At 36.6% G+C, this 22,940-nt stretch overlaps 2 protein-coding genes and 1 long non-coding RNA gene across 4 annotated transcripts in view; all 3 read right to left on the reverse strand.

The window, feature by feature from the left end:
• The window catches only part of LOC147027063 (uncharacterized), a 209,948-nt gene extending 189,630 nt beyond the window's left edge, over positions 1-20,318 (reverse strand). Inside the window, exon 1 of the mRNA XM_085883227.1 lies at positions 20,214-20,318. The gene's annotated coding sequence lies outside the window, so the exon portion shown is untranslated. The remainder of the gene's footprint in view (positions 1-20,213) is intronic.
• LOC147027062 (uncharacterized) overlaps positions 1-22,940 on the reverse strand; it is a 514,850-nt gene that overhangs the window by 212,925 nt on the left and 278,985 nt on the right. The window lies entirely within an intron of this gene.
• On the reverse strand, positions 15,339-16,674 carry LOC147027066 (uncharacterized). The gene is made up of 4 exons (XR_015058663.1): positions 16,316-16,674; positions 16,061-16,219; positions 15,769-15,826; positions 15,339-15,498 (listed from the first exon to the last, which is right to left on the reverse strand). It is a non-coding gene; the product is annotated as an uncharacterized LOC147027066 (long non-coding RNA).

The following is a 22,940-nucleotide window of genomic DNA, read 5'->3' on the forward strand; positions in this document are numbered from 1 at the left end:
TCCTGAGTTCAAATCCCGTTGGCTGCTGAATTAACACCAGGGGGTTGACTCAGCCTGCCATCCTTCCGAGGTCGGCGAAATGAGTGCCAGTGTACTGGTCCCGGTGTATGCCCCGGTTAGAATAGGTGTACCATATCCCTGTGTGTCGTAAGAGGCGACCAGGGTTGGTGTCAGGAAGGGCATCCGGCCATAAAACATTGCCTCAAGAAAAAGCCAAACCCCTGCACAGCAGGGAAAAATGGCTGTAAAAACGGTCATTTTTTATTTCCCCTTTTAACCTAGGGGCTCTCTATTCAAATAGCCCATACAACAAGATAAAGATTTGTTAAAGGTGATTCTAAAGAAATATCTGAAACGCCTAAGCCCCGGGACACTCTTTATCAAATAACCCATACAACAAGATAAAGATTTGTTAAAGGTGATTCGAAAGAAATATCTGAAACGTCTAAGCCTCGGGGCACTCTTTATCAAATAACCAATGCATATTGTTTAGCTCACTCATTGAACCTATAAACATTTGTTCATTCTCAAATTCCTTCAATAGTTTAATTTTCTTTGCACAATAATCCCCATCTAAAATATTGAAAAACAAAACATTTGAATCTTTATATTTTTTAAGATACCCCTTTTGTGCCATTACGAAATGATAAACTTCTCTTAATGATCTCATCTGACCACCTCCTGAGTTGCATATCATTTTGATATTGTAGTAAATTATTTTTCCATTGTTCAATTGATAACCATCAAATTTTTCAGTCCATTCAAACATATTTATTATTTTCTTTACATCCTCTAACTTATTGGTTTTTAAATTGATTCGCATATTTGTTTTATTTACCTTTGTTTTAGATATTTTTTCAATAAGACTTATTTGATATTTTTCACATTCATTATGTTTTCCATTTATATACCAAGACTGAGATTTTCTCCACTCTTTAGTTTGACTAATACTTGGTTCGACCATTTATATATTGTGAAAAACGCGGCGGAAGCCCTTAAAAACCCTAACCCATCTTCCCATTGTTAAAACTTGTGTCCATATGGAACACAATCTATTCTATTCACTCTATCATACAATATCCATATGGAACACAATCTATTCCATTATCTAAAATAAATCTCTTATCATCAAAGGCTCCTAATGCCTTTTTATTTACTTCTTCACTATATATCTTATGTTTATAACTTCTTATTGTATTCATTTTCCTATATTCTTCTTTCTTATTCATCAAACAATTATAATAATTTCTAAAAGTTATTGATTTCTTTATTACATATTTCTTTATTCCCTTTAACCTTTTATCAATCTGATCACCATACTTATAAGCATATGCCTTTGCTCTCAATCCAATAAACTCACTCATTACTTTTCCACCCAACTCATCCTTAAACTTACCAATAACCTTTTCATTCTTTTTGAAAATAACTCACTCTTCTTACTAAAATTACTTGTATCATATACTCCAATGTTTTTCTTCATATCCTTATAAACATCGTCAGTTTTTATATCTAGAATAAAACTATCGGTGTCCATATACAACAATGAAGCATTTTCACCATACTCTTTCTTTAAATCATTATACAAATAATCATACATCAATATCTTTGATAAATCAAGAACTGCTGTTCCAATATAAATTGGTTTATCCATGACAATACTTTCCTTTTTCATATGAATAGCAGAAAAGTTCTCTGAAAAAACCTCTTCTCTCTCAAAACTTGGTTTATTTATCAATCTAGAAGCTTCTTTCCAAGATGTTGCAAATCTAATGTTTTGCCTGTTTCTAACATTCTCCATTGTCTTTCCAAAGACAGCATTATTCATCAATTTATAGAATTCCCCTTCAAATTTTACTTTTGTATTTGTTCTCATATCTGTATTGAATTTAATATACTTTTTCATCCAAGGACTTTGTTTAAATTTTAAAACTCTATGAATTTTAGCTACTCTCAACCCAGCAGATAAATATTGTCTCAAGTTCCTTTGATGCAAAACATATCCCTCTTTATCATAGAATGTTGTTAATAACTTTTCTGTTGATTTGCCTTTAATATTAAAACTTTTATGATAATCACTGAACCATTCTTTCTTTGGGGTTTCTTTCTCACATGCAAAAGGAAGGTCTTTATGCTTATTATGAAGATCACTCGGGTACTTCAAATCAACTTCAAAATAATAACCTTCTTCTTTGTCATTCAATTTCTCTTGAGAAGAAATAACAATATTCATCAAAGCCTTTTCATAATCCTTTTCTTCCACCCACTCTAATTTACCATAAGGCAGAGATTGAGACATTGCCCATCCATACAAATTATTAGCATCAAAGTACATCAAATAATTACTATCTTTTTCACTCTCATAATTTGGAAGATATTTATTATTTGCTTTAGCATATCTTTTTGAACATACTTGTGATATTCCACCTCTCTTAGACTTCTCAATCATCAAAAGCATATCTACATCACTGACTAAATCTATATCTTGTTTTGTCATTTTCAACATTGCACTCCAAGCTAAACCAGGAGCTGTGAAATAGTGGGGAGGATCTAATCCATAACAATTTTTATTATGACAGAGTGATCTAAAAGCTTCAAACACATCAGCTAACAATAAAACATCTGTTTTTAGATACAAATCATGATATTCTCCAAGGTTCTTTATCTTAAATATTTTCCAAATTTCTTGTGCGTGTTTATATTCCTTATCACTTATCTCTTCTTCATAAAGGTTATTATAGAAACTTTCTTTTGAAGGAAGTTGTGTTTCTTTAAATCTCATAAATGAATCCATATAACCATAAGGATAAATTCCCTTCCTTGTAAGAATTTTCTCTTTACTTTGAATTTCATTCCTTGTTTCAATTTCCTCTCTAGTTAGAATTCCCTCTTTAATCAGAATTTCATCTATAATCAGAATTTCCTCTTTAGTTAGAATTTCATTCTTTGTTCGAATTTTGTGTATAATTAGAATTTCATCTTCAGTAAGAATTTCTTCATTCATTTCCCCATTAATTAGAATTTCCTCTTTACTTTGAATTCTCTCTTTAATCTGAATTTCCTCTTTAGTTAGAATTTCCTCTTTTGGAAAGAATGAATTAAGATTTGGAAAAGAGCCCGTGGAGCTTAGATTTGATGCGAGGTTGGCTAGTGGCGTTCCCATAAACTTGTAAGAATCAAGAAACCTTATACGAGTTATAGGTTTTGTGAATATCATTTTTGTAAATGAAATATACTTTTGACTTGTGTTTGTTATGGCAGAAATATTCCCTGGTGTTTTTGAAAGTTCATTTATAAATAGATGTGTATCATAGTTGGCGCTGTTGTGAAGAAAGACTGGAATAAAAGAAGGTAATTTATAATTAAGATTACAACAGGAATGAGCGGGACCTCTATATTTACCAGTAAGATGACAATGATCCCTAACTTTAGACTCCTCAATTTCCTCCTCACAAATATGACAGATATTGTTCTTTCTAAATTCTAATTTTTCTTCTATGGTTAATTTCATCGGTTCATTTGTTTCTTTCATTAATTTAGTTAGTCTTATACAATCCTTTTCTAATCGTTTTACAAACTCTTGTGAAGCATTTTTTCCACTATACTGTTCAAGTTTATTATACTTTTCTCCAACAGATGATTTGATATAATAACAGAAACCACAAGGAATATGTTTTTGATATTTATTTGTATATGGTTCTTTTGGATTAGGAGAAGCAGTATTTATCTTTTTAAGGATACACTCAAAATCAGCGTATATCACAAATGGGTGCATGATAGATTTATTATAATCTTCAAAAGAAATCTTTTCACCAGGTTTAGGCATTGTAATTACAGCTGATTTATGATTACCACAATATTTTGAATGTTGTTCTAATCGTTCTTTTGTATGAAATGAATTAAGACATCGCTTACAAGGATATATTTTGTTTGCTGTTCTGAATACCTGAGAAGAGATTAATCTTGATAAATTATTGATGTATGTGTAATGTGAATTCTTTCCAACACTAAAATATAAAAGATCAATGTGTGTTTCTTCATTTTTATAGTTGTTTGAAATTTTTAATATTTGAACTTTGTTTGTATCCGTTAATCCATATACATTAATAGAAAGATTATTCTTTTTCTCAAATTTAGGAATATCTGTTAGTGGCATTGGGAAATTAAAATCTTTAATGTCCAAGGTATTCTCATATTTCATATATTGTTTTACTCTTTCTGAATTACATTTTGGTGGATGTAAGTGAGCAAGAACAGACCAGAGAAAACATTTATTATCATTATTCTTAATATTAACAACTGCCTTCTTTCGTTTTATTTCTTTTGGTAATTCAATATAAGAAGAAGCTTTAAGAGGGTTTGATTTTAGAATGTGTATATCTAAAAAGATGATTTTTTAATATTGAATCCACTTCCTACCACTGTATTATCAACATCCTCCTCTTGTCTTGATAGTTCTTCATAAACCCCACTATTCAAAAAATCTTGAAATGATGTTATAAAATGAAGATCTGTCCTCATATAAGGAGTTTGTTCTTCATCTTGTCTTTTCATATTCATTTTCACTCCCATATAAAACTTTAAAGTTTTCATTTCTTTTAATGTCTTTTTAATAAATTTTTCAACATCAGGTTTCACTATTTCAATTGATTCAACTATTGATGATGGACCGGGTTCTCCAAATTGAAAAATCCTGATTTTTATATGCCCTTTAAATGCCCCATCAGTGTTTTCAATATAATAGTCTCCCTTTACTTTAAACTCATTTTTCTTGTGTTTTTGTGATTGAAGATGCCTATTATAACTACTCTTCAAAACATCCTTTGAGCAGGTATCACAATGTTTTCTTTCCAACTCAAGAGGGGATATTTTGTGAAATAGATTAAATGTGTGTTTGTTGGTTCGGAGGTGTTTTCTATAATGTTTATATTCGTGATTACAAACATCGCAGTATGTTGTATTCACCATATTTATATAATAAAACTTTGCTTAAACTAAAATTTTCTTGATGAAAATTTCGTTTATTTTACAGGTGAATCTGTGCTTAAACTAAAATTTTCTTGATGAAAATTTCGTTTATTTTACAGGTGAATCTGTGCTTAAACTAAAATTTTCTTGGTGAAAATTTCGTTTATTTTACAGGTGAATCTGTGCTTAAACTAAAATTTTCTTGATGAAAATTTCGTTTATTTTACAGGTGAATCTGTGCTTAAAACCATTTTATCCTCCAACTTTTTCACTTAATAAATACAATGTTTCAAGACACAAAAGACAAGTTTCAATCAATCTCTTCATTTGTTAAAGATGCTGAGAAATATGTCAAGGATGTAAAATTGAACAAAGATAAATATAACAACTATTGGATAAAAACAATTATGGTGGATATGATGAGTTCTTCAATTTACTTCAGTGGAAGGGCTTTTAGTATACCTGGAAGAACATCAATTAAGGTATCTCTAACAAAAGTTTCTCCTCTCCTTCTGGCAATATATTCAAAACTAGAAAAAGCAATGAAACAAGAAAAGGTATCAAAAAATAAAAACCTTATGGATGAAGCTTTAGAAAGAAAAGATAAGACCATCTGTAATATGCAAGGAGAAATTTGTATTTTTTTCAACAACCCTAAAGATATAAATCCTGATGAAATAAAGGATGTTAATATATCAGGTGAAATGACATTTCGTTCAATTGTAGTTAAGGATCATTTTAAAATTACCTTTAATATAAAAAATGTAGCAGTTGAATCTGTGAATGAAAAAAATGTATATCGATATCGATGGTAATGTTTTTTTCTACTAATTAAATGAGCCAATATTCAACTGAAGATTTTGAAGATTATGAGAGTGATTATGATACCGAGAGTTTGCATTCAAACGATAGTTATGGCACCGAGAGTTTGTGTTCAAATGATAGTTATGAAAGTATAGATGATTCTGAAAGTATCGAAGATGATATCGAAGATGAATTTCAGTTTAAGTAAAGTTTTACTTTATAAATATGAATAGTTTACTCGATTTTGAGCCTCTTGATTTCCATGATTCTCCATATGACAAATTTGAGAATTGTCCTGCGTGTGAAAGACGGGGATTAAACACAGAGTCAAAAGCCTATAAACAATGTATATTCTGTGATTATCTTCTAATTAATGATAATCAAAAATATAAAAAGGAAAATAATTCTTTTAGATTTACACCAAAAATGAATTACTTTACAAGATTGATTCGAGAAATGAATGTAAAGTACGAGGGTGAGAACACACCTTTCCTTACAAGGGAAGAAACTGAACGTATTAGAGAAATGTTCAAAGGATTGTTGTCATATCTTATTCATGGATGTGATTTTCAGGGAAATATCAACACAAGATATTGCATAAATAAAATAATGGATTATCTTGAAATTAAACCTGAACTTAGGATAAAATATAGAATTTCGAAAAAAGCCAAGAATAAATTAAATAACCTGTTTTCCAAATATATAAATGAATGATTTTTTACCTATTTGGGAAAATAAGATAAAATTTGACAACCATAAAAATCTCCCAAATTCATTAAGATGCCTCATAGTTGGTTCAAGTGGATGTGGAAAAACCTGCTTACTTTTAAAGATGCTCCTCACTCCCAACTTTTTAGATTATGATAATTTAATAATTTTCACAAAGTCGAGTTTTCAACCAGAGTATCAACTACTCTCACAAGGTTTTAATGCTGGTCTTCAAAAAGAAGATATAATCGGTTTATTTAAACTTCAAAAAAACCTAAATGATTTTAACATTGAAGATATAATACAACTATTTTGTGATACACAGAGATGTAAAAAGAAATCAAAACCGATAACTTGTATTCTGAGTGATAATACGGATGATATACCGTCTCCCCAAGATTTGGATAAATCCAAGAAGAACCTCGTTATCTTTGATGATTGTGTTAATGAGAGAAACCAAACGGTAATGGACAGCTACTACACAAGAGGGAGACATTCTTCTTGTAATTGTATTTATCTTAGTCAATCGTACTTTCAGCTTCCTCGTCGTTCCATCAGAAACAATGCTAATACTTTTATTTTATTCAAGTTAAATTCAATAGATATAAACAATTTTTGGAGAGACAATTGTTCTACATTATGTAGTAAAAAGGAATTTGGGGATTACATGAAACACACGACTGAAAAATATAAATATATTGTTGTGAAACAAGATGAGATATTAAATGATATTTTTCAATAAATAAATGGATGCGAAAGAAAGAGCAAGAAGATTTAGGGAACATCAAGAGTTGGTTTCAAAAGTTGTAAAACAGCAGGAAGACATAAAGAAGAAACGCAGACAGAAACTAACGGGCGAAGAAGCATTTGAAAGAAAACAAGAGAAATTTTTAAACCACTTTTAAAAACTTCCCAAGGAAAAATGAAAGATGTTTCCACAGTTCCCATGGTAGAATATACTCCTAAAAAACTTCAAATGTTAAAAGATTTCAGTCAAATGACGGAGGAAGAATTAGAGCATTTAGGAGAATTAGAATATGATGATGAAGGTTTATTTCAACAACTGGAAGAGATTAATCGACCCCGTGATTATATTGTGAATGCTCTTCAAAACAATGAATATTCAGCGGATTCAAAAACCAAAGCAGGACTCATTCCAACAGAACAATCAGCAATATTTCATCTTGTTCAAGAAAAGGTATTGATATTTAATGATGAATTAAGGTTCTTGGGTTCTGCTCAACCCCTGTTAAACTAACTCCAAGATTAATGTTTCTTCTCACAAAAGATGGAAGACAAGGTTCAACTGTGAGGGATGAATCAAAGTATATTGATAAACCATTGGATATGGAAAATAATGATGATAGAGTATATATTGATCTGCTGAACACTCTAAATTATAAGGTTATTCTTTCTGGTAAAAGTAGGAAGAATGAGAAGGAGAAACACATTATTCAGGCTTTAAGTATCCTTGGTTCAGGTGTTAGTTTTCTTCCAAATGACCCATCGCAATTAGTTAATAGACTGTTATTGTTGTTAGGCAGTAAGAAGGCTGGAAATAACAATTGTTTTAATGAAGCATCAGCCATTTTAGACCAGTTGATGAACATGAAAATAATTAATAAATATCAATATAAAGACATTTTATCTCATATTAAATAAGATGAGAAGCACAATCCTTAGTTTCAATTTCACAACAAGCGACCACACATCTTCATTCCCATACCCACTACAACTTGACACAACAAAAGAATATGAGGCATCTTTATTGTCCATGGAAACTTATAATACCTTATTTAATATAACCGAGAAAAATGACAAGTTTAGTTATAATCCAGGAAGTGGATACAAAACGATAACAGTCTCACCCGGAGCATATGAGATTTCTCAAATATCTTCCGAAATTGCTCGTCTTATGAAAGAACAGGGTGATGAACCAAAAAATAGTTATAAACATTCAAAAACATACTTCAAAATCAACGATTAAAGTTAAAAATAACTACAAGGTTGATTTCACAATTGATAATTCATTTAGAGAGTTATTGGGTTTCTCCTCAAAAAAGATTGAAACTAATGGGACGTTTTACAGTGATAATGTCATTCAAATATCCTCAGGAATAAATTCGGTGTTAATTCACTGTGATTTGATTGATGGTGCTTATAATGATGGGAAAAAACAAATACAATATTTTCATTCAGCGCATACTCAACCCCAATTGGTTATAAATTCAATATGGAACCCAAAAATTTGGTTTATCTACCTGTGTCAGGAAAAACCATACACAGAGTAAATTTTAGGATAACCGACCAAGATAATCGTGTGATTTCTTTTAATGGAGAAGTTATATCCATCAGAATTCACCTACGTGAAGTTTTCCAATAAATAAATACGATGGTTATTGTGAGGAAACACGAGTTGGGAAAATATAAAATAATTACAGGGGATGGGATGTTCCTTTCCCCATACTACAAGGGTGAAGGTATGTATCTTGGTAGAGGATACTATAAACCTAAGAGACAAAGGGGTGTTGGACATCAATTTAGAGGAGATGGGATAATTGATACTCTCATGGGTATTGGTTCAACTATTCTTAAACATAAAGATCTAATTGGTTCAACTGCTTCTGCTGTGGGAAATGTAGCAGGTGCCGTAAAGAGTATAAAAGATGCTCAGAAGGAATCTCATAAATTACAAGCAATAAAAGAAATTAAGAAAGGCAAAACTCAGTTGTCCAACCAAGAACGACAGAAAATAATTCAAATACTTGGATCAGGGTTTCAAAAGTTTTAACATCTTTTTTTTCCTAAATAAATACAAGTATGGAAGCAATTGATAGTATCTATGATTTGGATGATACTATTATTATCTCAAACTCCACTAAAAAAAAGATTACTTCAAGGTAAATGCAATAACTGGAACAGACTGGAATACGAATGGTACAAAAAGTTTTGAAATAAATAATCAACAAACCTATTTGAATCTCTCCGAAAGTTTCTTGTTGTGTAAATTTAAATTCACTAAGGCTGGGAATAACACAAACGCTACACTTGTAAATGATTTCTTCTGGAAAATGTTTGATAGTGTGCGTTTGTATATTGGAACACAAGAAGTTGAAGCGGTTGATTATGTCTCTGCTGTATCTGAAATGATAAAATTTACACTCTATACATTCAGTGATAAAATGGGAAAGGGGTCTGTCGAAGGTTTTATTCCTGATATGTCAACGGGAACAAACACAGACCCTGGGTATACTCAAAGGAAAGGAATGTATAATGATGATACAAAAGCAGAAAATAGTTTTACTGTGGCAGTTCCTCTTAAAGGTATATTTGGATTTTGTGATCATGATAAAGTTCTGTATGGCCTTAAAATTAGATTTCAACTACAAAGGAATGATAATGAAAATCGATTGCTTTTTGGTGTTGGTAGTGCTTTTGGTGATCAGAATAAATTTGTAATTGAGGAAATGAGTTGGTATATCAGTGAATATACTCCTAATCTTAAAACAGAAGAGATGTTGAATCGAAGACTTAACTCAAAGAAACCACTCAGTGTATCATACCTCAAAAGAAGATGTCAACACGTTAAACTCAATCAAACTACTTACACGTGGAATTTGGGTGTTCTGGAAGGAAAGCCACGATATCTGTGGATCATTTTTAAAAAGCCAGATGGTGATACTGCGACTGATAAGAATAATGCATTGAGTGATAATGCTAAGGTGAAACAACTTCGCGTTTCTCTAGATGGAACATTTTACCCACGAGATAGATTGGAAATTAATTGGGAAAAAAATGATTTTGCTGAAGCATACAAGTCTTACCAAAAGGTGTGTGAAAGTAATGGAAATAAAGAACCTATTTTGGATATGACAGCATTTAAAAGTTTGTATACAATCTATGCGTTTGACCTGAGCGCTCAAAAGGAAACTATAAAGTCTAATCGAGTGGATACTTCCCTATACATTGAAAGAGGAGAGAGTGAAGAAGTTGATACATATTGTTTGCTTTTGGAAGAAACAGAATTGCAGATTAATACAGATAATGGTGTGATGATTAGTCTCACATAATTTTTTGTTAAATAAATGAGTGGCAAAGTACCAACTGGGGTATATGTTAATCAAATCAATCTTCATAAACTATCATCTTGTGTTCAAAATCAAAAGCCTTGTACGATTAACGTTAATACAATTCAGAGAAAAGGAGCAGTAAGAATTGATGTTTTTCTCACAAGAGAACAGGTTAAAATCTTGAATGACACTGGCTCACTTAAAATTAAAATGACAAAACCAATGTTGAAAAAATATTCAATAAGAGAGACGAGTGGAGGATTTCTCCCATTTCTAATTCCTTTATTTGCTGGTTTAAGTGCGGTTGGAGCATTGACGGGTGGTATTTCAACAGCGGTGAAAACTGCCAACGAAAGGAAGGCTCAACTCCAGGCTCAAAAAGAATTGGAAAGACATAACAAAGAGTTGGAGAAACAAATTAGTGGAAGTGGTGTAATTGTCGATTTTGCTGAAAAACTTGAAGGTCTGCCTGATAAAGCAAGATTGCTAGTTGGAGATATGCTTTCTTCTATAGCACAAGCAGGTGTAAAATTAACGAAAAGAGGTAATGGATTATATCTTTCTAATAAATAAATGAGCATTGATGAGTGGTTGAAAGAATTTGGAAAGAATACAACATCAAATTTACAAGTTGTCAAATATTGTAAGAAATTAAAAATTCATAATGTGGTTATTTGTATGAGAGATGAATTAACAAATGTGCCGAAACATACAAAGAATATTATTATGAACTTAGAAGATAATAATGGGAACGGTTCTCATTGGGTTTGTATTTTTAATAGTCAAGACAAATATTATTTTGATAGTTTTGGTCTTCCACCACCTGTTGAAGTCATAAAATTCTTACAGAATGGTGTTTATCAAACATTTCAAGTCCAAGAATTAAATTCCAAGTGTTGTGGCCAATTATGCCTATATGTGTTATTTCAACTCAACAAAAATAAAAAATTTTATGATATTATTTTTAATCTAATATAAATGACTTATGTTGGTAAAGATGGTTCTATCTTTGGTGTATCTCAAGAACTGGATATTGATTTATCAAATTATTACACAAAGGCACAGGCTGAACGACATAAATATAATATAACCAAAAATATTAACATGAAAAATGCTTATAAATTAAAAAATTATCCAAGCCCGACTGACGCGAATGACTTGGTGAGATTAAGCGATTTATCACAATATATATCCTTAAATAAAACAGCCGTGTATTCCAAAGATACAGAAGTGTTGATATTATCTCCAGGTCATACAGAATTCACAGTTCGAATTAAAATAAATTTTTATAAAGAAGGGCGTATCGTTTGTATGAGAATAGAACAATGGGGGTATGATATGAATGATTTAGGGTATAATTGGTCATTTAAAATTAACCTCGAAGACCTGGAACAATTAAATCAGTCTCGTAAGGAAGAATATTATCCACTTGGTATCGAGAATGAGTTTTGTGGGGCCACGATTAGTAAACAACAAATAAAAGAATTTAATAAGGGTAAATATAATAATGGTTTTGCCCTTGTTTATCTCATGAAAACAGAAAAAACAGGATTATATATAATAAGTAAGGAAATACAAAATGATTTAACTATGGGAAGATGGGGAGGTGTTTCGTGCCATAATATTATTCTAACATATATTTCTAATACATAAATGACAGCAAGAAGGCTTCAAGAAAATTATCATTTCTGTGTCCAAGCATACCTTCAAGAAAAGGGTATTCGGTATTTTAATAAATATGTTCTACAACATAAGAATGAGGTATTTTCAATAAAAGATTGGCATTATGCTGATGTTGATAAACCGACAACTTTAGATTTAATTAGAATGTTAAATAATGAAAAAATTATAAAGTTAAGAAAAGGTAAGGCTCTTTTAGAAATTCAAAAGAAATTTTATTGGTTTCCTGTTGTAAAAAAAAATATTTTGGATACAGGAATAACAAGAAATCCTGATGAATATATGTATAATATTCTATGGGGTGTAAGCGATTCAAGGATAGTAAGGGATGAGGAAGGAGTTGAAGAAGAGAGGGAAGAGGAGGAAAAGGAGAAGAGGGAGAAGAAAGAGAAGGAGGAAAAAGAGAAGAGAGAGAAGGAGGAGAGGGAGGAAAGAGAGAAGAGAGAGAGGGAGGAGAGAGAGAAGAGAGAGAGGGAGGAGAGGGAGAAGAAAGAGAAGGAGAGGGAGGAGAGGGAGAAGAAAGAGAAGGAGGAAAAAGAGAAGAGAGAGAAGGAGGAGAGGGAGGAAAGAGCGAGACAAAATAAATATCAAAATATGGAAACCAGTGAGATTAAAAAAGATTAAGGGTATTACAGAAAATAACTCAACCCAGGAGGAAAACAAAGAATTGGTAAGTCTATTTGCAATACTTTCGACAAGACTATTGACATCGACAAGATATGGATTTTAATTCAAGTTTTTCATTTTTTTTTCTTAAATAAATGGGGGAGAGAGTGAAGGCATTTCTAAGGATTCTTTATGTTTTAAAAATCAAGATTCAAATGTGCATGTTGGAAACTAAAAAGGTTTTTGCACTCTGCAGGAATTTTTCTCATAAATAAATGAGTTATTGTCTCAAATGTAAAAAGAAAACTAATACTAAAAATATTTCATATATTAAAAGTAAAAATAACAGGGTTATACAAAAAGGTATATGTTCGGTGTGTGGTTCAAAAAAAATCAATTTATCTCCCAACACAAACTAGGAGGAGATATCCAAAAGTTTTTATCAGGAAGTAAATTTACAACTACTGGAATACCAGGGGAATTACATCTTCCAGGGTATTCTTTCTGTGGCCCAGGCACAAACTTGGATAAAAGATTAGATGAGGCAGACAATCCTAAATCCTGGAGTAAGCCTATCAATAGAGTTGATGAAGTGTGCATGAGACACGATATTGATTATGGGAATACCACAACGTTGCAAGAAAAGCATGAAGCCGATAGAGAAATGTTGTATAATTTGTCTCTGATACAAAATCCAACCTTGAGAGAAAAAGTTGATCGGTTCATTGTGAAGAAGATGATCAGTGCTAAATTGAAACTTGGTCTTGGAAATTCAAAAAACTTATAGGCTCTAATGATGTTATTAAGACTGAAGAGCAATTAGCTGATGAATTACATAAACCAATATTCACAAAGTTTCAGAGAAGGAAAGTTTATTCCAAGGAAGTAGATTATATCTGGTCTGCTGATTTGATTGAACTCAATAATGATAAGGGGTACAAGTATGCTTTAACCGTTATTGATTTGAGGAGTAGATATGCGTGGGTTGTACCATTAAAAAACAAAACAGGTAATACTCTTATGTTAGCCTTCCAAAAGATATTTAATAAAAGTAAGAGAAAACCTAAAAAATTGTGGACTGATGAGGGTAGGGAGTTTTATAACAAGACATTTATGAATTTTCTAAAAAATAACAGTATTACACTATACAGTACCTTTAATGAAGGGAAGGCACTTGTTGTTGAACGTTTTAATCGTACCTTAAAAGAGAGACTATATAAAAAATTCACACAACTCGGTTCACAACAATGGTCATCTTTTATTCAGGATATTGTGGATAAGTATAATGACACGATTCACACGGCAACAAATATGAAACCATCAGAAACATTTACAAAATTAAAATATGAAAAAGAGATTAATGTCAGAAAACCTAAGTTCAAAGTTGGTGATATCGTAAGAATATATAGGTGGAAATCTCATTTTGAAAAAGGTTATACGAAAAGATGGACCAACGAGCTTTTTAAAATTGTTGATGTAATAGATACGGTTCCTTGGACTTATAAGATATATGATTTGGAAGGGGAAGAGATTTTAGGTTCATTTTATTCACAGGAATTACAAAAGACAAAGATAAATTGAAATTTTTTGACTCCGCCCCTTTTTGGCTCCACCCACACAAGCCCCCGCCCACACAAGCCCCGCCCACACAAACCCCACACAAACCCCACCACACACCCCCACAAGCTCCAATAAATTGAAATTTTTGACTCCACCCCTTTTGACTCCGCCCACACACGCCCCTCCCACCGAAGCCCCGCCCACACAAACCCCACACAAACCCCACACAAGCTCCACACAAGCTCCCCACAAAAACTCCACACAAGCTCCACACACACAAACCCCACACAAGCTCCACCCATATTCATCATATTCACATAATTAGTGATTAGTTAATTAGTTCCCCACACACACAACATGTTTATTTAATTAAAAAATTATCCACCCATCCACACAAGCTCCACTCATCCACCCATCCCCCCATCTCTCCACCCATCCATTTATCCACACAAACCTCATCCACATAAGCCTCATCCACATTCACCCCTCCCACACAAGCTCCACCCACATAACCGCCTGCCCATATACACCCTCCCCACATAAGCCCCTCCCACATAAGCCCTGCCTACACAAGCTCCACACAAAATCTCCACACACATAAACCCCTCCCACACAAGCTCCACCCACATAAACCCCCGCCCACACAAGCCCCACCCACACAAGCCCCACCCACACACACACCCCGCCCACACAAGCCCCTCCCACACACACCCCACCCACACAAGCCCCGCCCACACAAGCCCCGCCCACACAAGCCCCGCCCACACAAGCCCCACCCCCTCATCCCCCTGTGCGCCCCACCTTTGACCCACCACCTCCCTCATCCCACCCCCACCCTTCCCCACACACACACATGGGGAGGGGAGGGATGGGATGAGGGGGTGATGGGTCATTGGGGAGCGCACCTACCCCCCTCCCCCCAACCCCCACACCCCCTTTACATCTCTTTTATTCTTTTCTTGTAATTCAGAATCAAGTAATTGTAAACAAAACAATTATAATTTATTAATATTGAAAATATTAAATATTCATTTGCGAGAATGTACAATCTTTCCCAGCAATCTTCTTCAGATGCCTTGTGATTTCGAAACTCAGACACCATATTCTGTTTTGAAACAAAAAGTGGATAATAATTACATGGTAATATGAATAAGCCTCGTTGACCACTGAATTAACACACCAGGAGCCTGTCATCCTTTCAAGGTCAATAAAATGAATTCCAGTGTACTGACAAAACCACGTCCAAACTAATGATGCAACCAACATAAGGCGACATTCTAAAGAGAGAGTGATATTAATAATAATTCAGAAATATTTACCTCCAGAAAATCATGTGTTGTACGAGTGATATTAATAATAATTCAGAAATATTTACCTCCAGAAAATCATGTGTTGTACAAGATTGCTTCAACAGCTGATGTTGTGCGATAGTGCTGAAAAAAAAAATAATAAGTCAAGGGTATAGATGAAGAGACAGACAGGGAAAGCAACACACACACACACACACGCACACACACACACATACACACACACACACGTGCCTCACCATTGGTTTAATTCATTCGAGATCAGAGACCAGTCATTATAAATCATTGGCCTCTTCAATAAGAGCAGAGAGAGGTAGGTAGAAAGACAGACAGAGAGAGAGGCACACACACGTGTCTCACCATTGGTTTAATTCCTTCGAGATGAGAGGACGTGATAAGACTTCATGCCACTCATTGAAAATGTCTTTCAATTCTCTTCTAAAATCATTGATCTCTTCAATAAGAGTATTAATTTCATGAACCACGTCGTGATATGTGAACTCAATTTCTTCCAATGCCCTGTCAGGGAAAAAATATATATATATCAGAGTTATCATGATTTAATTAATAATCATTTGCTTCATCGTTCAAAGAGAAAAGCATACACAAACTTACCAACTCTGTAGTGGGCTGTTGGCTTCATCGGAAGAAATATCGTCCATGCCTCAGTTGTAAAAATGAAAATCCCGTCTGGCAGAAACTTTGTCTGGCGAACCGCTTATAAAGCAACGATGAGGAGATTGCTTAATCATTGGGTGTGGGCACAGGAAATGACAAGCTTCTCTTAATGATCTCATCTGGCCACCGCCCGAGTTGCAAATCGTTTTTGGACATAAACCACGCCATAAAAGTTTTGATTCAAATGTTTTCAGTTCGTGTTCTGAGATAAAATATAAACACGAGACCTTGTCTCACAGAATAGTTCCTATTTTTTCACAGCATGACAGTCCAAAACCACTTCCTCATTCACACAGCACGGCCGTGTCAAAAACACTTCCTCATTTTCACGGCATGAACTGAAAACATTTGAAACAAAACTTTTTTCTGGCATGGTTTATGTACAAAAATGATTTGCAACTCGGGCGGTGGCCAGATGAGATCATTAAGAGAAGTTTATCATTTCGTAATGGCACAAAAGGGGTATCTTAAAAAATATAAAGATTCAAATGTTTTGTTTTTCAATATTTTAGATGGGGATTATTGTGCAAAGAAAATTACACTATTGAAGGAATTTGAAAATGAACAAATGTTTATAGGTTCAATGAGTGAGCTAAACAATATGCATTGGTTATTTGATAAAGAGTGTCCCGGGGCTTAGGCGTTTCAGATATTTCTTTCGAATCACCTTTAACAAATCTTTATCTTGTTGTATGCGTTATTTGAATAGAGAGCCCCTAGGTTAAAAGGGGAAATAAAAAAATGACCGTTTTTACAGCCATTTTTCCCTGCTGTGCAGGGGTTTGGCTTTTTCTTGAGGCAATGTTTTATGGCCGGATGCCCTTCCTGACACCAACCCTGGTCGCCTCTTACGACACACAGGGATATGGTACACCTATTCTAACCGGGGCATACACCGGGGCCAGTACACTGGCACTCATTTTGCCGACCTCGGAAGGATGGCAGGCTGAGTCAACCCCCTGGTGTTAATTCAGCAGCCAACGGGATTTGAACTCAGGACCCTGGGATCCCAAGCCGCCACCCTAACAACTAAGCCAACACCAGGCTCCAGGTTAAAAGGGGAGACAAATAAATATACCTTGGGCTAAAAAGGGGATTTATTTTTTTAGGGGAAAAAAAAGAAAAATTTCATGGCTGAAAATCCCCCATTCATTTACATGGGGAAAAGTGAGCCAGAACCAGTATTCTTACCCTAGGTCATGGCTGTTGGCGTTGTTGTTGTTGTGAAGCGGCTTTGCGGTTGGTGGTTGTTGTGTGATGACTGTTGAGACGTGGTTGGTTCAAAATAAAGATAGAACAGAAAAACGGCTATCTTGAAGTTTCGCAGCCCGAATGAATCACATTTATTCCCTCTAAACAACGGGTTTGGGCTAACTACACATATACTTACAGAGATATCTCACCTACGGGACCTGAATGGTGGTTTGCGAATTTCCTCAACCACAACAATATGCTCCACCGCGTGCCATTCTCGTCGTTAGCTGTTTTGTGTCATCGTGAGGGGGAAGGCTATTTAATTCTGGACTGGGGTATTTTGGAAAAGGGAGGAGAGGTATTCTATTGGAGTGACACGTATTTTGGGGGGGGGAGGGGGTGGCATGCGAAGCATCATGGGGGGGGAGGAGGGGGATGGTGTGTTAAAAAGTCACGTATTTTGTGTATGACCTTTAACAGAACAGACGTATACATTGATTTGTTATACAATAATGTTTACTGATGTTCAGCAACTTTTTGCACATTTTATTTCCTCACACTTTACACATTACTTCTGACAGAGTCCATTTCTCCACATCTCTATCTCTCTCATCGTGCATCCCATCATGTTTATCTGCTGTGCCATTTACTTCAACACTCTCAGATGATCCAGCACCAAAGCTTTATCTTCGTTTGCCAACTTTTCAAGAAAGACACCAAATAAACAAATAATGCCAGCAGACAGGATAACACCTAAACATCGTTCTGAGGGTCGGTGCAACCTGTGATGCAACACCCTCCTTGCAAAGCACCTATCAAACAGTTTATTTATAGTCGGTTTGTGAATCTAACCTGGACTGGACAGCTTAAAAGTAAGTGTGCTATCTCTGTATCAAACACACACACACACACACACACACACACACACACACACACACACACACACACACACACACACACACACACACACACACACACACACACACACACACACACACACCAACCAATCCTCCCAATCAGCACGATTGCAAAAACAAAAAGATAGTGCGAAAATCATTTTAACAAATGTAAAAACAATGATGCAGACCACGTACAGTTTCACTTTGTTTACTTGAACTCCAAGATCATCATCACACCATTTTAAAGACTTTTCCTGAGCAGGGGTCAGCTTTTGACATGCTCCAATCATGGTACCCTCTCTTGTGGAAATGTTTTTCAGGTGGATGCCCTTCCTGACACCAACCCTTTAATTGCCTTTGCCACGGAGGGATAATTAGCAGTATACTGGTGCTCATTTCGCCGACTTCGGAAGGATGACACGCTGAGTCAACCCCCCTGATGTTAATTCAGTGGCCAGCGGGGCTCGAACTCAGGACCCCGAGGATCCCAAGCCACCACCCTAACCACTAAGCCAACACCAGACTTGTGCTTCAAAATGGCGAATCGAAAATATTTTCAAAACAAAATCTCATTTGTATTTTTTATTTTAAAAAAGGTTAATTGGTATTCTTGCTTGTCTGCCCAATGAGGATCTGGGCGTCACAGGCTTTTTAGGTTGGGGGTTCAAATACTAAACCGAAGCTAAAGGTTGAGGCTGCCAATAAGTTTAGGCCGTGCTTTTGCCGGCAAGATGGGCGGAATATAGTCTGCTTTGTGGTGGTGCTCGTGCAATGTGTTGGAGTTGGATGTTTTCCTGTTTACCCTCCCCTCCCCCCTTAAGAACAGCTTGCAGAATTTGCTGGTAATTGGAAGTTTTCCTGTTTATCATTGCTAAAATTCGAGTTTTATTTTCTCCTTTCACAACACTCACAATTTTTTTTTTTTCTGAAAATTTATCACATTAAGAAAAACAAGTCTGAAGACAACAATGGTTCACGAGCGGTATTCGACGATGCAGATTGTTTCAGAAGTCAAGGATGAGACAAGTGATCATTTTTGACCAAGTTATAATTAAAAATATTGTCATCCTAGCTCTCAAAGTTTGGGCGGTCATATGATTTTTATGTCAAAATTCGCAATTTTCTAAGTTTTTGACCTTGTGACCTTGACCTTGGGACGAAAATGAAAAATCGGACGACAAGTTTTAGACAATTCATTTTGCTATTAAAATACCGAAGAACCAATTCCATTCAGTCAATTCCCTCGGAGAAGATAGATTTTAAATCCGACTACCCCCTAAAAATGGCCATTTTTTGGGCGTGGCTCCGCCCACATTGGGCGTAGCACACCCTCATCCAGGAAAACGCAACTAGACATTGATATCAAACACATAATCAAGTTTCATCAAGAACGGACCAAAGTCCACGGAGTTATGCTCTGAACAGACAGACACACAGACATAACGAATATAGTGGTCACTCTGGCTGGCGCTTGTGAACCAAAAATGGGATTTGATTGATCAGGGTCAAGAGTCGCACATATAAGCTCTTAAAGAGCCGCATGTTGCAAACCCCAACTCGAGGCTATCCTGGTTGTCCTGATCGTGGAAGAAAAAAAAAACAGTTAAACGCTCAAGCTAACAAATCTAGAAGTACAACAGTTTTTGTCGATTTCATTGTTATATTTCATCCACAAAATTACCTGTTCATGACATAGATGGACTGGTGATGATGTATCAACCAAAATAAATAAATACACATACCGTTCCAAGAATGTGAGTGCTTCAACAAGGAAACCAAGTAATATAATGGATTGTCCGAGTTGTAGTATCCAACGGGCTTGTAGGAAGTGCTGTGGCTGAATGTGTTTTGCAAGTTGACATGCAGCCAAACATGCTCCTCCTTTTGTTACAAAAAGCTGTCTCAAAACACCCCTTTTACTCATCTGAGTGGTTAGAGTTGAGGGGTTTGAAAGTTAGGGGGGTTGGAGTTTTGGAGTTGGGGTTTAAGGGGTCTAATCTTCCTATTATCTTTAAGTTCATTAACTCGTGTAAACATTAATTGCCAAAAACTTGTAAGATTTTTTTTTTCAAGAACTCCTTTTCGTAAGCAGAATGTGAATTCATATCTTGAGTCCTTCGTCTCCGTGGGACTTGAAACAAGGAGATGAGGAAGCCATTTGGCATGTTATTGCAGTGTTCCATTCCCCATTTAGTTTTTGCTTCAGGTATAAATCCCTCATCCTTCAGATAGACAGACAGCAGTCTCTTAACTCTTCAGACCTTGACAAACTCACACCCTGGTCTAACACTGTTGTGTTTCGTATGTAGCCTGTGGCTGCTGGTTACATCATTTGTTTCGTATGCAGCCTGTGGCTGCTGGTTACATCATTTGTTTCGTATGCAGCCTGTGGCTGCTGGTTACATCATTTCTGGAAGCACAGCTGTGCCACTGATGCAGTACCCCTGTTACCAACAAGGTGGTACTCATTTTGCCGACCTTAGAAGGAAGAATCTGTATTAATTCAACAGCAAAGTGGGATTTGAACTCAGGATCCTAGGATCCCAAGCCCACCACCTTAACCATTAAGCCAATACCAGACTTGGTCTATACACCTGGAATATGTCTTTCAATTCGGTTGGTCTCTCAGTCTGTTGGTCTCTCAGTCTCTCTCTCTCTCAGTCTCTCTCTCTCTCAGTCTCTCTCTCTCTCAGTCTCTCAGTCTCTCAGTCTCTGTCTCTGTCTCTCAGTCTCTCAGTCTCTCAGTCTCTCTCGGTCACTCAGTCTCTCTCTCTCTCTCGGTCACTCAGTCTCTCTCTCTCTCTCGGTCACTCAGTCTCTCTCTCTCTCTCGGTCACTCAGTCTCTCTCTCTCTCTCGGTCACTCAGTCTCTCTCTCTCTCTCGGTCACTCAGTCTCTCTCTCTCTCGGTGACTCAGTCTCTCTCTCTCGGTCACTCAGTCTCTCTCTCTCGGTCACTCAGTCTCTCTCTCTCTCTCGGTCACTCAGTCTCTCTCTCTCGGTCACTCAGTCTCTCTCTCTCTCTCTCTCTCTCTCTCGGTCTCTCAGTCTCTCTCTCTACCGTCCACACCTCCAACCCCATTTTCTACAGCTGTTCCTTACTCATCACGCATGTGCAATCGCAGAGCGCTATTGCTTAATGGTCTTATTACATGTCAGATCTTTGATATACATGTATGTATATATATATATATATATATATATATATATATATATATATATATATATATATATTGTTGTGAATTCGCGCCCGCCGGCGTGCGGACGGCCACGAAATTCGGATCGCGGCACGTCGCCCACCGGACGGACAATTCAGTCGTGACCCTCCGGGAACTATCGCCCAGAGCCAGTCATGGGTGGGCCTTTCGACCTCACCACAATCGTGCCAATCGGCCACCCGCGTAGGATAGGGTTGTTCGCCAAACTCGACCTACCTAAGTACCCACGCGGATGGTAAACCGGGTGATCGTACCTCGCCGCAGGTCGACTCCGGACACGAGCCGCTTGGGCGGCCCGTTCCGTACTATCGGGATAAGCGAGCGGTGTTATCGTCGACCTCGACGGTTCAGATTATTTACCGGGCGTTTTGCACCCACCACGAACCCTTTACGTGAAGCAGGATGGAGATTCAATTAGGAAAAGACGAAGCGAAACGGGAAAACAGTTCACACAATGCACATTTATTTCCCAGCAAACGGAAAGCATACAGTCAAAATGCACATATAGCAACCAAACCGATAGAAGCAACAATGACGCAGAGTTAATACCGACTACGTGCACACACGGCAACACTTATACAGCTTTACTTTACAGACGACGCCAACACACATTTACACAAAAGCAAAGAAAAGAAGCCACCCTCATAGACAAGGGGGCAGACAGGCCTGTAGGCCAACAGTGCGCGTGACCTGGAGGAGCGGCCAGGTCCGCGAGACCGGGGGGGGGGGGGTGGGTCCTACCCGCGTCCTCGTGACGCGTTGGCGGCGAGCTGCAAATGTGGCCGCGCGGCTGTGCCTCGACTCCATGCTCCTTGGCGGGTTTTGTTGGCACCACGTGTGGGGGGGGACGGGGCCCCCTTTTGCATTATCTCAGCGCGGGGGAAAGGAAGATTGTTGATGCCCTGGGGGAGGGGAATGGCTGGCTGGCTTGGGTCCAGCGACGAGACGAGCGATTCCCCACACCGCAACCTCGTCGCAGACTGCCCTCCTTCTGGCCTCGGACCCGAGCTCCCTTGCCTGCAGTTCCACCGCTCTCACTCGCCCGACTCTCTCTGCAACTCTTCTCCGTTCCACACTCTCCGCACCCGACCCTCTTCAGTTCCACACTCTCCTCGCGACTCCACGGACGAACTTGACTCTGCGACTCTCCCCCTCTGCGCTCGCCTTTTTATCGGCGGGCAGGAGAAGCCAGTATGCAAATATTCGGATCAGAATGACCTCGGGGGCGGAGCCACGCTCGCCCATTGGTCGG

The sequence above is a fragment of the Eptatretus burgeri genome, chromosome 5, assembly GCF_056783735.1.
Source record: "Eptatretus burgeri isolate ZD-2024b chromosome 5, Ebu_testis_v1, whole genome shotgun sequence".
Classification (NCBI taxonomy): domain Eukaryota; kingdom Metazoa; phylum Chordata; class Myxini; order Myxiniformes; family Myxinidae; genus Eptatretus; species Eptatretus burgeri.